Source organism: Hippopotamus amphibius, chromosome 2 (assembly GCF_030028045.1).
Source record: "Hippopotamus amphibius kiboko isolate mHipAmp2 chromosome 2, mHipAmp2.hap2, whole genome shotgun sequence".
In the NCBI taxonomy this organism is placed as follows: domain Eukaryota; kingdom Metazoa; phylum Chordata; class Mammalia; order Artiodactyla; family Hippopotamidae; genus Hippopotamus; species Hippopotamus amphibius.
This window is the reverse complement of record NC_080187.1, coordinates 221,145,269-221,159,788: the sequence shown is the minus strand read 5'-3', so window position 1 is coordinate 221,159,788 and position 14,520 is coordinate 221,145,269. Positions and strand designations below refer to the sequence as shown.

Below are 14,520 nucleotides of genomic sequence, written 5' to 3'. Positions count from 1 at the left end.
TGTGACATCGGCCAGCACACGCTTGCCCACACCAGGGTCGGGCCCAGAGGAATGTCTCCTTTCCCCCAGACACACCCCCAGTGTTTTCCCCGCCAAACAGACCTGGTGCCAGGCCTTGTGCTGCCTGGAGGATCCATGAGGCTAGTCCTTCCCTGGGGAGACATATAGGTACTGGTTCTTTCATCTGCCCCTGACACAGTATTAAGGTACATAAGATGGCATTGACCACCTGTCCACTCATGCCTTCATCTTTGTAAGTATGGATGGATGGAGGGAGTGAGCCAAGGACGAGGGTCGAAAGGGAGGGAGCTAGAGCATTCTGGAGGAAGGGAGGCAGGAAGGAAGCTCTGTAGGGAGCTGTTTGTATGCGTTTCAGCTATGTGTTCCTGTCTCTGCGTGGAGGTACATTTGGGCCCTATGTTCCTGGATATATTGCTGCAGGTATTTCTTGTAGCATCATTCGATGCATGAGCGTGTGGCACACACATCCCCCAATGCATCTAGCATGGAGTTGGTGTTCTGACAGCTGTCCTTCTCACCTCTTGGCAGCCAACGTCCCCAGAGAAATGAAGATCTGTGTTTGGCCTATGTTCCCTAGGGCAATCACCATGAGCCTTGGCCCAGCACGTGGATTCGACAGAATGGCACATCCCTTCAGGCATCCTTCTTTCCAGGAAGCATCTGAGGTAAGCCTTCACATGTGGCAGGGCGCAGGTGAGTGAGGAGGGCCTCAGTTGGGTCGATGATGAGAACTCATATGGTCCTGAAGAGAGCTGATGACCAAAAAATCATGCTCAATAGGATTACGCTGAGGCCTAACAGAGGGATCCAGGGGCAGGATGGCCTGCATTGTTGGTCCATTGCAGAGCCCTGGGTGTGGGTGTGTGTGTGGGTGTTGGAGCAGACTCTCGCTCGAGGAAATCCCTTGAGACTCCTCCCAGTGTAGGAGGATTCCACATATCCAAGATGTGTTGCCAATTGTGGTTTTCTATCCTGCTCCATAGTGCCAGGGCCCACATGTTCTGAAGCCATGGGTGGAGTCTTTCCTTAAGCCTTTCTGCTTTGAATTTTGTGTTTCAGGCCAAGCCTTGGAATGGACTCACCACAGCCAGAATGTTCCGCAGTGAGTGGCTCTTTTGGTTGCTACCGATAGGCCCCAGAGAATTTTGAACTATGGGCTGGCCGCCCTCACAGCAGCCAGTACAGGGTAGTCTTTTGGCAACCTCCTGCCTACCAAGGAGGAATGTCTGCTGCTGCCCCAAATTTATGGGCTCACATCTGGTGCACTCACCTGCCTTCATTACAGCTGTATTCTAGTCAGAGAGCACATCGAGGCAGTGTTTTCTTCCTTGGCTCCAGGCGGAACATCTCTAGAGACCTCTGTGCACCTAGCGTCAGAGTATGATCCCCAACTGAGGGAATGGTCCCTTGTGGTGTGTGCTTTATGGCTTCCCAAATCCTGTCAGTATGGAAGGCTCATGCCCCTTGCCTAGAGATGGTGAGAGGCAGGCAGGAGCCCATCCTCAGGTGCTTGGAGGCAGGATGCTGCTGGTTATTTCAAGGGCTGGAAGCCATGCCGTGGTCTTCAATGGGGTTGTGCCAGGACTCTGTGAGGGATCATGGTGCTTTGTTGGAGCCACTTGATCCGAATGGGGCCTCTGATGGGGTCTGCATGCATACACAGGACCATAGCTTCTCCTGGGTTGGTCGTCCTCTCCGGAAGCCACTGGTTTGTCAGAGACCCACTCCAGAGGAGAAAAGGCTTCTGGGTGTCCATTCCCCCATGAAGGCTTTGCAGAGCCCTTGGGCATCCCGTTATCATGTCCATCGTGAGGCCCTGTTGACCTGAAGGGGAGGGGTGGTCCCGGGATGTGGCCTAGGAGGGTGTAGCTGCATGGCTGTTGTTTGGTGGCCTTGCACGGGCCACAGTAGGGAATGCTGCCACAGAAGAAATTGGCCCTGTTTGGGAATCTCTGTGCTCCCCAAGGAGGAATGCTTGATGTGGCTCCCCATCCACCAGATCGGAATGCGGGTCTTGAAATTCAACTCGATTGACCTGAAGTGTAGTAAAGCTGACCATGGAGGCACCATCTCATTACGTGTTGCCCTGGGGAGCAACCACGCAGATCTCTGTGCATGTCGAGGCAGAGCACGAGGATGGACTGAGCTTATGGACAGTTGTGGGGTGCGCTTGAGTGACTTCCAAGAAGTGTTGGTTGGGAGGATGTGGGTCCAGGCCTGGCGGTGGTGAGACGCAACAAGGACCCTTCATCAGGGACTTGGCAGCTAGCTGCTCTTGGCTCTTGAGAGAGCTGAAGGGCACGTCCCTTGCTGGAATGGGGTTTCCCAGGTCTCTGTGAGGGATCATGGGCCCTCAGATAGGCCAGTTTTCTCAGACAGGCCCTTTCATCGGTTCTGCATACAGATACAGGCCTGTGGCATCTCTTGGGCTGGCCATCCTCTACGGGAGCCACTGCCTACCAAGAGAGCTCCCTCCAGCTCCTGTGAATGTCCACTGTGTGGGACATAAAGGCCTCATTGTCTGGGTGTTGTGCACATGGAGAAGCCGAGTGTGACATCGGCCAGCACACGCTTGCCCACACCAGGGTGGGGCCCAGAGGAATGTCTCCATTCCCCCAGACACACCCCCAGTGTTTTCCGCGCCAAGCAGCCCTGGTGCCAGGCCTTGTGCTGCCTGGAGGATCCATGAGGCTAGTCCTTCCCTGGGGAGACATATAGGTACTGGTTATTTCATCTGCCCCTGACACAATATCAAGGTACATAAGATGGCATTGATCCACCTGTCCACTCATGCCTTCATCTTTGTAAGTATGGATGGATGGAGGGAGTGAGCCAAGGACGAGGGTCGAAAGGGAAGGAGCTAGAGCATTATGGAGGAAGGGAGGCAGGAAGGAAGCTATGTAGGGAGCTGTTTGTATGCGTTTCAGCTATGTGTTCCTGTCTCTGCGTGGAGCTACATTTGGGCCCTATGTTCCTGGATGTATTGCTGCAGGTATTTCTTGTAGCATCATTCGATGCATGAGCGTGTGGCACACACGTCCCCCAATGCATCTAGCATGGAGTTGGAGTTCTCACAGCTGTCCTTCTCACCTCTTGACAGCCATCGTCCCCGGAGAAATGAAGATCTGTGTTTGGCCTATGTTCCCTAGGGCAATCACCATGAGCCTTGGCCCAGCACGTGGATTCGACAGAATGGCACATCCCTTCAGGCATCCTTCTTTCCAGGAAGCATCTGAGGTAAGCCTTCACATGTGGCAGGGCGCAGGTGAGTGAGGAGGGCCTCAGTTGGGTTGATGATTAGAACTCATATGGTCCTGAAGAGAGCTGATGACCAAAAAATCATGCTCAATAGGATTACGCTGAGGCCTAACAGAGGGATCCAGGGGCAGGATGGCCTGCATTTTTGGTCCATTGCAGAGCCCTGGGTGTGGGTGTGTGTGTGGGTGTGGTTGTGGGTGTTGGAGCAGCCTCTCGCTCAAGGAAATCCCTTGAGACTCCTCCCAGTGTAGGAGGATTCCACATATCCAAGATGTGTTGCCACCTGTGGTTTTCTATCCTGCTCCATAGTGCCAGGGCCCACATGTTCTGAAGCCATGGGTGGAGTCTTTCCTTAAGCCTTTCTGCTTTGAATTTTGTGTTTCAGGCCAAGCCTTGGCATGGGCTCACCACAGCCAGAATGTTCCGCAGTGAGTGGCTCTTTTGGTTGCTACCGATAGGCCCCAGAGAATTTTGAACTATGGGCTGGCCGCCCTCACAGCAGCCAGTACAGGGTAGTCTTTTGGCAACCTCCTGCCTACCAAGGAGGAATGTCTTCTGCTGCCCCAAATTTATGGGCTCACATCTGGTGCACTCACATGCCTTCATTAGAGCTGTATTCTAGTCAGAGAGCACATCGAGGCAGTGTTTTCTTCCTTGGCCCCAGGCGGAACATCTCTAGAGACCTCTGTGCACCTAGCGTCAGAGTATGATCACCAACTGAGTTAATGGTCCCTTGTGGTGTGTGCTTTATGGCTTCCCAAATCCTGCCAGTAGGGAAGGCTCATGCCCCCTGCCTAGAGATGGTGAGAGGCAGGCAGGAGCCTATCCTCAGGTGCTTGGAGGCAGGATGCTGCTGGTTATTTCAAGGGCTGGAAGCCATGCCGTGGTCTTCAATGGGGTTGTGCCAGGACTCTGTGAGGGATCATGGGGCTTTGTTGGAGCCACTTGATCCGAATGGGGCCTCTGATGGGGTCTGCATGCATACACAGGACCATAGCTTCTCCTGGATTGGTCGTCCTCTCCGGAAGCCACTGGTTTGTCAGAGAGCCCCCTCCAGAGGGGAAAAGGCTGCTGGGTGTCCATTCCCCCATGAGGGCTTTGCAGAGCCCTTGGGCATCCCGTTATCATGTCCATCGTGAGGCCCTGTTGACCTGAAGGGGAGGGGTGGTCCCAGGATGTGGGCTGAGGAGGGTGTAGCTGCATGGCTGTTGTTTGGTGGCCTTGCACGGGCCAAAGTAGGGAATGCTGCCACAGAAGAAATTGGCCCTGTTTGGGAATCTCTGTGCTCCCCAAGGAGGAATGCTTGACATGGCTCCCCATCCACCAGATCGGAATGCGGGTCTTGAAATTCAACTCGATTGACTTGAAGTGTAGTAAGACTGACCATGGAGGCACCATTTCATTACGTGTTGCCCTGGGGAGCAACCACGCAGATCTCTGTGCATGTCGAGGCAGAGCACGAGGATGGACTGAGCTTATGGTCAGTTGTGGGGTGTGCTTGAGTGACTTCCAAGAAGTGTTGGTTGGGAGGATGTGGGGCCAGGCCTGGAGGTGGTGAGAGGCAACAAGGACCCTTCATCAGGGACTTGGCAGCTAGATGCTCTTGGCTCTTGTGAGAGCTGAAGGGCTGGTCCCTTGCTGGAATGGGGTTTCCCAGGTCTCTGTGAGGGATCATGGGCCCTCAGATAGGCCAGTTTACTCAGACAGGCCCTTTCATGGGTTCTGCATACAGATACAGGCCTGTGGCATCTCTTGTGCTGGCCTTCCTCTACGGGAGCCACTGCCTACCAAGAGAGCTCCCTCCAGCTCCTGTGAATGTCCACTGTGTGGGACATAAAGGCCTCATTGTCTGGGTGTTGTGCACATGGACAAGCCGAGTGTGACATCGGCCAGCACACGCTTGCCCACACCAGGGTCGGGCCCAGAAGAATGTCTCCATTCCCCCCAGAAACGCCCCCAGTGTTTTCCCCACCAAGCAGACCTAGTGCCAGGCCTTGTGTTGACTAGAGGATCCATGAGGCTAGTCCTTCCCTGGGGAGACATATACGTACTGGTTATTTCATCTGCCCCTGACACAGTATTAAGGTACATAAGATGGCATTGATCCACCTGTCCACTCATGCCTTCATCTTTGTATGTATGGACGGATGGAGAGAGTGAGCCAAGGAGGAGGGTCGAAAGGGAGGGAGCTAGAGCATTCTGGAGGAAGGGAGGCAGGAAGGAAGCTATGTAGGGAGCTGTTTGTATGCGTTTCAGCTATGTGTTCCTGTCTCTGCGTGGAGGTACTTTTGGGCCCTATGTTCCTGGATGTATTGCTGCAGGTATTTCTTGTAGCATCATTCGATGCATGAGCGTGTGGCACACACGTCCCCCAATGCATCTAGCATGGAGTTGGAGTTCTCACAGCTGTCCTTCTCACCTCTTGGCAGACATCGTCCCCAGAGAAATGAAGATCTGTGTTTGGCCTATGTTCCCTAGGGCAATCACCATGAGCCTTGGCCCAGCACGTGGATTCGACAGAATGGCACATCCCTTCAGGCATCCTTCTTTCCAGGAAGCATCTGAGGTAAGCCTTCACATGTGGCAGGGCGCAGGTGAGTGAGGAGGGCCTCAGTTGGGTCGAGGATGAGAACTCATATGGTCCTGAAGAGAGCTGATGACCAAAAAATCATGCTCAATAGGATTACGCTGAGGCCTAACAGAGGGATCCAGGGGCAGGATGGCCTGCATTTTTGGTCCATTGCAGAGCCCTGGGTGTGGGTGTGTGTGTGGGTTTGGGTGTGGGTGTTGGAGCAGCCTCTCGCTCGAGGAAATCCCTTGAGACTCCTCCCAGTGTAGGAGGATTCCACATATCCAAGATGTGTTGCCACCTTTGGTTTTCTATCCTGCTCCATAGTGCCAGGGCCCACATGTTCTGAAGCCATGGGTGGAGTCTTTCCTTAAGCCTTTCTGCTTTGAATTTTGTGTTTCAGGCCAAGCCTTGGCATGGGCTCACCACAGCCAGAATGTTCCGCAGTGAGTGGCTCTTTTGGTTGCTACCGATAGGCCCCAGAGAATTTTGAACTATGGGCTGGCCGCCCTCACAGCAGCCAGTACAGGGTAGTCTTTTGGCAACCTCCTGCCTACCAAGGAGGAATGTCTGCTGCTGCCCCAAATTTATTGGCTCACATCTGGTGCACTCACATGCCTTCATTACAGCTGTATTCTAGTCAGAGAGCACATCGAGGCAGTGTTTTCTTCCTTGGCCCCAGGCGGAACATCTCTAGAGACCTCTGTGCACCTAGCGTCAGAGTATGAACACCAACTGAGTTAATGGTCCCTTGTGGTGTGTGCTTTATGGCTTCCCAAAACCTGTCAGTAGGGAAGGCTCATGCCCCCTGCCTAGAGATGGTGAGAGGCAGGCAGGAGCCTATCCTCAGGTGCTTGGAAGCAGGATACTGCTGGTTATTTCAAGGGCTGGAAGCCATGCCGTGGTCTTCAATGGGGTTGTGCCAGGACTCTGTGAGGGATCATGGTGCTTTGTTGGAGCCACTTGATCCGAATGGGGCCTCTGATGGGGTCTGCATGCATACACAGGACCATAGCTTCTCCTGGGTTGGTCGTCCTCTCCGGAAGCCACTGGTTTGTCAGAGAGCCCCCTCCAGAGGAGAAAAGGCTTCTGGGTGTCCATTCCCCCATGAAGGCTTTGCAGAGCCCTTGGGCATCCCGTTATCATGTCCAGCGTGAGGCCCTGTTGACCTGAAGGGGAGGGGTGGTCCCGGGATGTGGGCTGAGGAGGGTGTAGCTGCATGGCTGTTGTTTGGTGGCCTTGCACGGGCCACAGTAGGGAATGCTGCCACAGAAGAAATTGGCCCTGTTTGGGAATCTCTGTGGTCCCCAAGGAGGAATGCTTGACATGGCTCCCCATCCACCAGATTGGAATGCGGGTCTTGAAATTCAACTCGATTGACCTGAAGTATAGTAAGACTGAAAATGGAAGCACCATTACAGGACCTGTTGCCCTGGGGAGCAACCACGCAGATCTCTGTGCATGTCGAGGCAGAGCACGAGGATGGACTGAGCTTATGGTCAGTTGTGGGGTGTGCTTGAGTGACTTCCAAGAAGTGTTGGTTGGGAGGATGTGGGGCCAGGCCTGGAGGTGGTGAGAGGCAACAAGGACCCTTCATCAGGGACTTGGCAGCTAGATGCTCTTGGCTCTTGTGAGAGCTGAGGGGCTGGTCCCTTGCTGGAATGGGATTTCCCAGGTCTCTGTGAGGGATCATGGGCCCTCAGATAGGCCAGTTTACTCAGACAGGCCCTTTCATGGGTTCTGCATACAGATACAGGCCTGTGGCATCTCTTGGGCTGGCCTTCCTCTACGGGAGCCACTGCCTACCAAGAGAGCTCCCTCCAGCTCCTGTGAATGTCCACTGTGTGGGACATAAAGGCCTCATTTTCTGGGTGTTGTGCACATGGACAAGCCGAGGTGTCATCGGCCAGCACACGCTTGCCCACACCAGGGTCGGGCCCAGAGGAATGTCTCCATTCCCCCCAGAAACGCCCCCAGTGTTTTCCCCACCAAGGAGACCTGGTGCCAGGCCTTGTGCTGACTAGAGGATCCATGAGGCTAGTCCTTCCCTGGGGAGACATATACGTACTGGTTATTTCATCTGCCCCTGACACAGTATTAAGGTACATAAGATGGCATTGATCCACCTGTCCACTCATGCCTTCATTTTTGTAAGTATGGATGGATGGAGAGAGTGAGCCAAGGACGAGGGTCGAAAGGGAGGGAGCTAGAGCATTCTGGAAGAAGGGAGGCAGGAAGGAAGCTATGTAGGGAGCTGTTTGTATGCGTTTCAGCTATGTGTTCCTGTCTCTGCGTGGAGGTACATTTGGGCCCTATGTTCCTGGATGTATTGCTGCAGGTATTTCTTGTAGCATCATTCGATGCATGAGCGTGTGGCACACACGTCCCCCAATGCATCTAGCATGGAGTTGGAGTTCTCACAGCTGTCCTTCTCACCTCTTGGCAGCCATCGTCCCCAGAGAAATGAAGATCTGTGTTTGGCCTATGTTCCCTAGGGCAATCACCATGAGCCTTGGCCCAGCACGTGGATTCGACAGAATGGCACATCCCTTCAGGCATCCTTCTTTCCAGGAAGCATCTGAGGTAAGCCTTCACATGTGGCAGGGCGCAGGTGAGTGAGGAGGGCCTCAGTTGGGTCGAGGATGAGAACTCATATGGTCCTGAAGAGAGCTGATGACCAAAAAATCATGCTCAATAGGATTACGCTGAGGCCTAACAGAGGGATCCAGGGGCAGGATGGCCTGCATTTTTGGTCCATTGCAGAGCCCTGGGTGTGGGTGTGTGTGTGGGTTTGGGTGTGGGTGTTGGAGCAGCCTCTCGCTCGAGGAAATCCCTTGAGACTCCTCCCAGTGTAGGAGGCTTCCACATATCCAAGATGTGTTGCCACCTGTGGTTTTCTATGCTGCTCCATAGTGCCAGGGCCCACATGTTCTGAAGCCATGGGTGGAGCCTATCCTTAAGCCTTTCTGCTTTGAATTTTGTGTTTCAGGCCAAGCCTTGGCATGCGCTCACCACAGCCAGAATGTTCCGCAGTGAGTGCCTCTTTTGGTTGCTACCGATATGCCCCAGGGAATTTTGAACTATGGGCTGGCCGCCCTCACAGCAGCCAGTACAGGGTAGTCTTTTGGCAACCTCCTGCCTACCAAGGAGGAATGTCTGCTGCTGCCCCAAATTTATGGGCTCACATCTGGTGCACTCACATGCCTTCATTAGAGCTGTATTCTAGTCAGAGAGCACATCGAGGCAGTGTTTTCTTCCTTGGCCCCAGGCGGAACATCTCTAGAGACCTCTGTGCACCTAGCGTCAGAGTATGATCACCAACTGAGTTAATGGTCCCTTGTGGTGTGTGCTTTATGGCTTCCCAAATCCTGCCAGTAGGGAAGGCTCATGCCCCCTGCCTAGAGATGGTGAGAGGCAGGCAGGAGCCTATCCTCAGGTGCTTGGAGGCAGGATGCTGCTGGTTATTTCAAGGGCTGGAAGCCATGCCGTGGTCTTCAATGGGGTTGTGCCAGGACTCTGTGAGGGATCATGGTGCTTTGTTGGAGCCACTTGATCCGAATGGGGCCTCTGATGGGGTCTGCATGCATACACAGGACCATAGCTTCTCCTGGGTTGGTCGTCCTCTCCGGAAGCCACTGGTTTGTCAGAGAGCCCCCTCCAGAGGAGAAAAGGCTTCTGGGTGTCCATTCCCCCATGAGGGCTTTGCAGAGCCCTTGGGCATCCCGTTATCATGTCCATCGTGAGGCCCTGTTGACCTGAAGGGGAGGGGTGGTCCCGGGATGTGGGCTGAGGAGGGTGTAGCTGCATGGCTGTTGTTTGGTGGCCTTGCACGGGCCACAGTAGGGAATGCTGCCACAGAAGAAATTGGCCCTGTTTGGGAATCTCTGTGCTCCCCAAGGAGGAATGCTTGACATGGCTCCCCATCCACCAGATCGGAATGCGGGTCTTGAAATTCAACTCGATTGACCTGAAGTGTAGTAAGACTGAAAATGGAGGCACCATTTCAGTACGTGTTGCCCTGGGGAGCAACCACGCAGATCCCTGTGCATGTCGAGGCAGAGCACGAGCATGGACTGAGCTTATGGTCAGTTGTGGGGTGTGCTTGAGTGACTTCCAAGAAGTGTTGGTTGGGAGGATGTGGGGCCAGGCCTGGAGGTGGTGAGAGGCAACAAGGACCCTTCATCAGGGACTTGGCAGCTAGCTGCTCTTGGCTCTTGAGAGAGCTGAAGGGCACGTCCTTTGCTGGAATGGGGTTTCCCAGGTCTCTGTGAGGGATCATGGGCCCTCAGATAGGCCAGTTTACTCAGACAGGCCCTTTCATGGGTTCTGCATACAGATACAGGCCTGTGGCATCTCTTGGGCTGGCCTTCCTCTACGGGAGCCACTGCCTACCAAGAGAGCTCCCTCCAGCTCCTGTGAATGTCCACGGTGAGGGACATAAAGGCCTCATTGTCTGGGTGTTGTGCACATGGAGAAGCCGAGTGTGACATCGGCCAGCACACGCTTGCCCACAGCAGGGTGGGGCCCAGAGGAATGTCTCCATTCCCCAAGACACACCCCCAGTGTTTTCCCCGCCAAGCAGACCTGGTGCCAGGCCTTGTGCTGCCTGGAGGATCCATGAGGCTAGTCCTTCCCTGGGGAGACATATACGTACTGGTTATTTCATCTGCCCCTGACACAGTATTAAGGTACATAAGATGGCATTGACCACCTGTCCACTCATGCCTTCATCATTGTAAGTATGGATGGATGGAGGGAGTGAGCCAAGGACGAGGGTCGAAAGGGAGGGAGCTAGAGCTTTCTGGAGGAAGGGAGGCAGGAAGGAAGCTCTGTAGGGAGCTGTTTGTATGCGTTTCAGCTATGTGTTCCTGTCTCTGCGTGGAGGTACATTTGGGCCCTATGTTCCTGGATATATTGCTGCAGGTATTGCTTGTAGCATCATTCGATGCATGAGCGTGTGGCACACACGTCCCCCAATGCATCTAGCATGGAGTTGGTGTTCTGACAGCTGTCCTTCTCACCTCTTGGCAGACATCGTCCCCAGAGAAATGAAGATCTGTGTCTGGCCTATGTTCCCTAGGGCAATCACCATGAGCCTTGGCCCAGCACGTGGATTCGACAGAATGGCACATCCCTTCAGGCATCCTTCTTTCCAGGAAGCATCTGAGGTAAGCCTTCACATGTGGCAGGGCGCAGGTGAGTGAGGAGGGCCTCAGTTGGGTCGATGATGAGAACTCATATGGTCCTGAAGAGAGCTGATGACCAAAAAATCATGCTCAATAGGATTACGCTGAGGCCTAACAGAGGGATCCAGGGGCAGGATGGCCTGCATTGTTGGTCCATTGCAGAGCCCTGGGTGTGGGTGTGTGTGTGGGTGTGGGTGTGGGTGTTGGAGCAGCCCCTCCCTCGAGGAAATCCCTTGAGACTCCTCCGAGTGTAGGAGGCTTCCACATATCCAAGATGTGTTGCCACCTTTGGTTTTCTATCCTGCTCCCTAGTGCCAGGGCCCACATGTTCTGAGGCCATGGGTGGTGTCTTTCCTTAAGCCTTTCTGCTTTGAATTTTGTGTTTCAGGCCAAGCCTTGGCATGGACTCACCACAGCCAGAATGTTTCGCAGTGAGTGGCTCTTTTGGTTGCTACCGATAGGCCCCAGAGAATTTTGAAGTATGGGCTGGCCGCCCTCACAGCAGCCAGTACAGGGTAGTCTTTTGGCAACCTCCTGCCTACCAAGGAGGAATGTCTGCTGCTGCCCCAAATTTATGGGCTCACATCTGGTGCACTCATATGCCTTCATTAGAGCTGTATTCTAGTCAGAGAGCACATCGAGGCAGTGTTTTCTTCCTTGGCCCCAGGCGGAACATCTCTAGAGACCTCTGTGCACCTAGCGCCAGAGTATGATCACCAACTGAGTTAATGGTCCCTTGTGGTGTGTGCTTTATGGCTTCCCAAAACCTGTCAGTAGAGAAGGCTCATGCCCCCTGCCTAGAGATGGTGAGAGGCAGGCAGGAGCCCATCCTCAGGTGCTTGGAGGCAGGATGCTGCTGGTTATTTCAAGGGCTGGAAGCCATGCCGAGGTCTTCAATGTGGTTGTGCCAGGACTCTGTGAGGGATCATGGTGCTTTGTTGGAGCCACTTGATCCGAATGGGGTCTCTGATGGGGTCTGCATGCATACACAGGACCATAGCTTCTCCTCGGTTGGTTGTCCTCTCTGGAAGCCACTGGTTTGTCAGAGAGCCCCCTCCAGAGGAGAAAAGGCTTCTGGGTGTCCATTCCCCCATGAAGGCTTTGCAGAGCCCTTGGGCATCCCGTTATCATGTCCATCGTGAGGCCCTGTTGACCTGAAGGTGAGGGGTGGTCCCGGGATGTGGGCTGAGGAGGGTGTAGCTGCATGGCTGTTGTTTGGTGGCCTTGCACGGGCCACAGTAGGGAATGCTGCCACAGAAGAAATTGGCCCTGTTTGGGAATCTCTGTGCTCCCCAAGGAGGAATGCTTGATGTGGCTCCCCATCCACCAGATCGGAATGCGGGTCTTGAAATTCAACTCGATTGACCTGAAGTGTAGTAAAGCTGACCATGGAGGCACCATCTCATTACGTGTTGCCCTGGGGAGCAACCACGCAGATCTCTGTGCATGTCGAGGCAGAGCACGAGGATGGACTGAGCTTATGGACAGTTGTGGGGTGTGCTTGAGTGACTTCCAAGAAGTGTTGGTTGGGAGGATGTGGGGCCAGGCCTGGAGGTGGTGAGAGGCAACAAGGACCCTTCATCAGGGACTTGGCAGCTAGCTGCTCTTGGCTCTTGAGAGAGCTGAAGAGCACGTCCCTTGCTGGAATGGGGTTTCCCAGGTCTCTGTGAGGGATCATGGGCCCTCAGATAGGCCAGTTTTCTTAGACAGGCCCTTTCATCGGTTCTGCATACAGATACAGGCCTGTGGCATCTCTTGGGCTGGCCTTCCTCTACGGGAGCCACTGCCTACCAAGAGAGCTCCCTCCAGCTCCTGTGAATGTCCACTGCGTGGGACATAAAGGCCTCATTGTCTGGGTGTTGTGCACATGGACAAGCCGAGTGTGACATCGGCCAGCACACGCTTGCCCACACCAGGGTCGGGCCCAGAGGAATGTCTCCATTCCCCCCAGAAACGCCCCCAGTGTTTTCCCCACCAAGCAGATCTGGTGCCAGGCCTTGTGCTGCCTGGAGGATCCATGAGGCTAGTCCTTCCCTGGGGAGACATATACGTACTGGTTATTTCATCTGCCCCTGACACAGTATTAAGGTACATAAGATGGCATTGATCCACCTGTCCACTCATGCCTTCATCTTTGTATGTATGGATGGATGGAGAGAGTGAGCCAAGGACGAGGGTCGAAAGGGAGGGAGCTAGAGCATTCTGGAGGAAGGGAGGCAGGAAGGAAGCTATGTAGGGAGCTGTTTGTATGCGTTTCAGCTATGTGTTCCTGTCTCTGCGTGGAGGTACATTTGGGCCCTATGTTCCTGGATGTATTGCTGCAGGTATTTCTTGTAGCATCATTCGATGCATGAGCGTGTGGCACACACGTCCCCCAATGCATCTAGCATGGAGTTGGAGTTCTCACAGCTGTCCTTCTCACCTCTTGGCAGCCATCATCCCCAGAGAAATGAAGATCTGTGTTTGGCCTATGTTCCCTAGGGCAATCACCATGAGCCTTGGCCCAGCACGTGGATTCGACAGAATGGCACATCCCTTCAGGCATCCTTCTTTCCAGGAAGCATCTGAGGTAAGCCTTCACATGTGGCAGGGCGCAGGTGAGTGAGGAGGGCCTCAGTTGGGTCGAGGATGAGAACTCATATGGTCCTGAAGAGAGCTGATGACCAAAAAATCATGCTCAATAGGATTACGCTGAGGCCTAACAGAGGGATCCAGGGGCAGGATGGCCTGCATTTTTGGTCCATTGCAGAGCCCTGGGTGTGGGTGTGTGTGTGGGTGTGGGTGTGGGTGTTGGAGCAGCCTCTCGCTCAAGGAAATCCCTTGAGACTCCTCCCAGTGTAGGAGGATTCCACATATCCAAGATGTGTTGCCACCTTTGGTTTTCTATCCTGCTCCATAGTGCCAGGGCCCACATGTTCTGAAGCCATGCGTGGAGTCTTTCTTAAGCCTTTCTGCTTTGAATTTTGTGTTTCAGGCCAAGCCTTGGCATGGGCTCACCACAGCCAGAATGTTCCGCAGTGAGTGCCTCTTTTGGTTGCTACCGATAGGCCCCAGAGAATTTTGAACTATGGGCTGGCCGCCCTCACAGCAGCCAGTACAGGGTAGTCTTTTGGCAACCTCCTGCCTACCAAGGAGGAATGTCTTCTGCTGCCCCAAATTTATGGGCTCACATCTGGTGCACTCACATGCCTTCATTAGAGCTGTATTCTAGTCAGAGAGCACATCGAGGCAGTGTTTTCTTCCTTGGCCCCAGGCGGAACATCTCTAGAGACCTCTGTGCACCTAGCGTCAGAGTATGATCACCAACTGAGTTAATGGTCCCTTGTGGTGTGTGCTTTATGGCTTCCCAAATCCTGCCAGTAGGGAAGGCTCATGCCCCCTGCCTAGAGATGGTGAGAGGCAGGCAGGAGCCTATCCTCAGGTGCTTGGAAGCAGGATGCTGCTGGTTATTTCAAGGGCTGGAAGCCATGCCGTGGTCTTCAATGG

General features: G+C 54.0%; 6 non-coding genes across 6 annotated transcripts; all 6 read left to right on the top strand.

Moving 5' to 3' along the window:
• The first annotated feature begins 736 nt into the window (after window positions 1–736).
• Window positions 737–817, top strand: LOC130847355 (small nucleolar RNA SNORD115). Its single transcript, XR_009052120.1, has one exon. It is a non-coding gene; the product is annotated as a small nucleolar RNA SNORD115 (small nucleolar RNA).
• Window positions 818–3,308: 2,491 nt separating this feature from the next.
• On the top strand, window positions 3,309–3,389 carry LOC130847038 (small nucleolar RNA SNORD115). Its single transcript, XR_009051833.1, has one exon. It is a non-coding gene; the product is annotated as a small nucleolar RNA SNORD115 (small nucleolar RNA).
• Window positions 3,390–5,895: 2,506 nt separating this feature from the next.
• LOC130846962 (small nucleolar RNA SNORD115) lies at window positions 5,896–5,976 on the top strand. Its single transcript, XR_009051757.1, has one exon. It is a non-coding gene; the product is annotated as a small nucleolar RNA SNORD115 (small nucleolar RNA).
• Window positions 5,977–8,481: 2,505 nt separating this feature from the next.
• LOC130846961 (small nucleolar RNA SNORD115) lies at window positions 8,482–8,562 on the top strand. The gene has a single exon (XR_009051756.1). It is a non-coding gene; the product is annotated as a small nucleolar RNA SNORD115 (small nucleolar RNA).
• A 2,504-nt stretch (window positions 8,563–11,066) lies between these two features.
• On the top strand, window positions 11,067–11,147 carry LOC130847354 (small nucleolar RNA SNORD115). Its single transcript, XR_009052119.1, has one exon. It is a non-coding gene; the product is annotated as a small nucleolar RNA SNORD115 (small nucleolar RNA).
• A 2,506-nt stretch (window positions 11,148–13,653) lies between these two features.
• On the top strand, window positions 13,654–13,734 carry LOC130846960 (small nucleolar RNA SNORD115). The gene has a single exon (XR_009051755.1). It is a non-coding gene; the product is annotated as a small nucleolar RNA SNORD115 (small nucleolar RNA).
• Window positions 13,735–14,520: the final 786 nt, after the last annotated feature.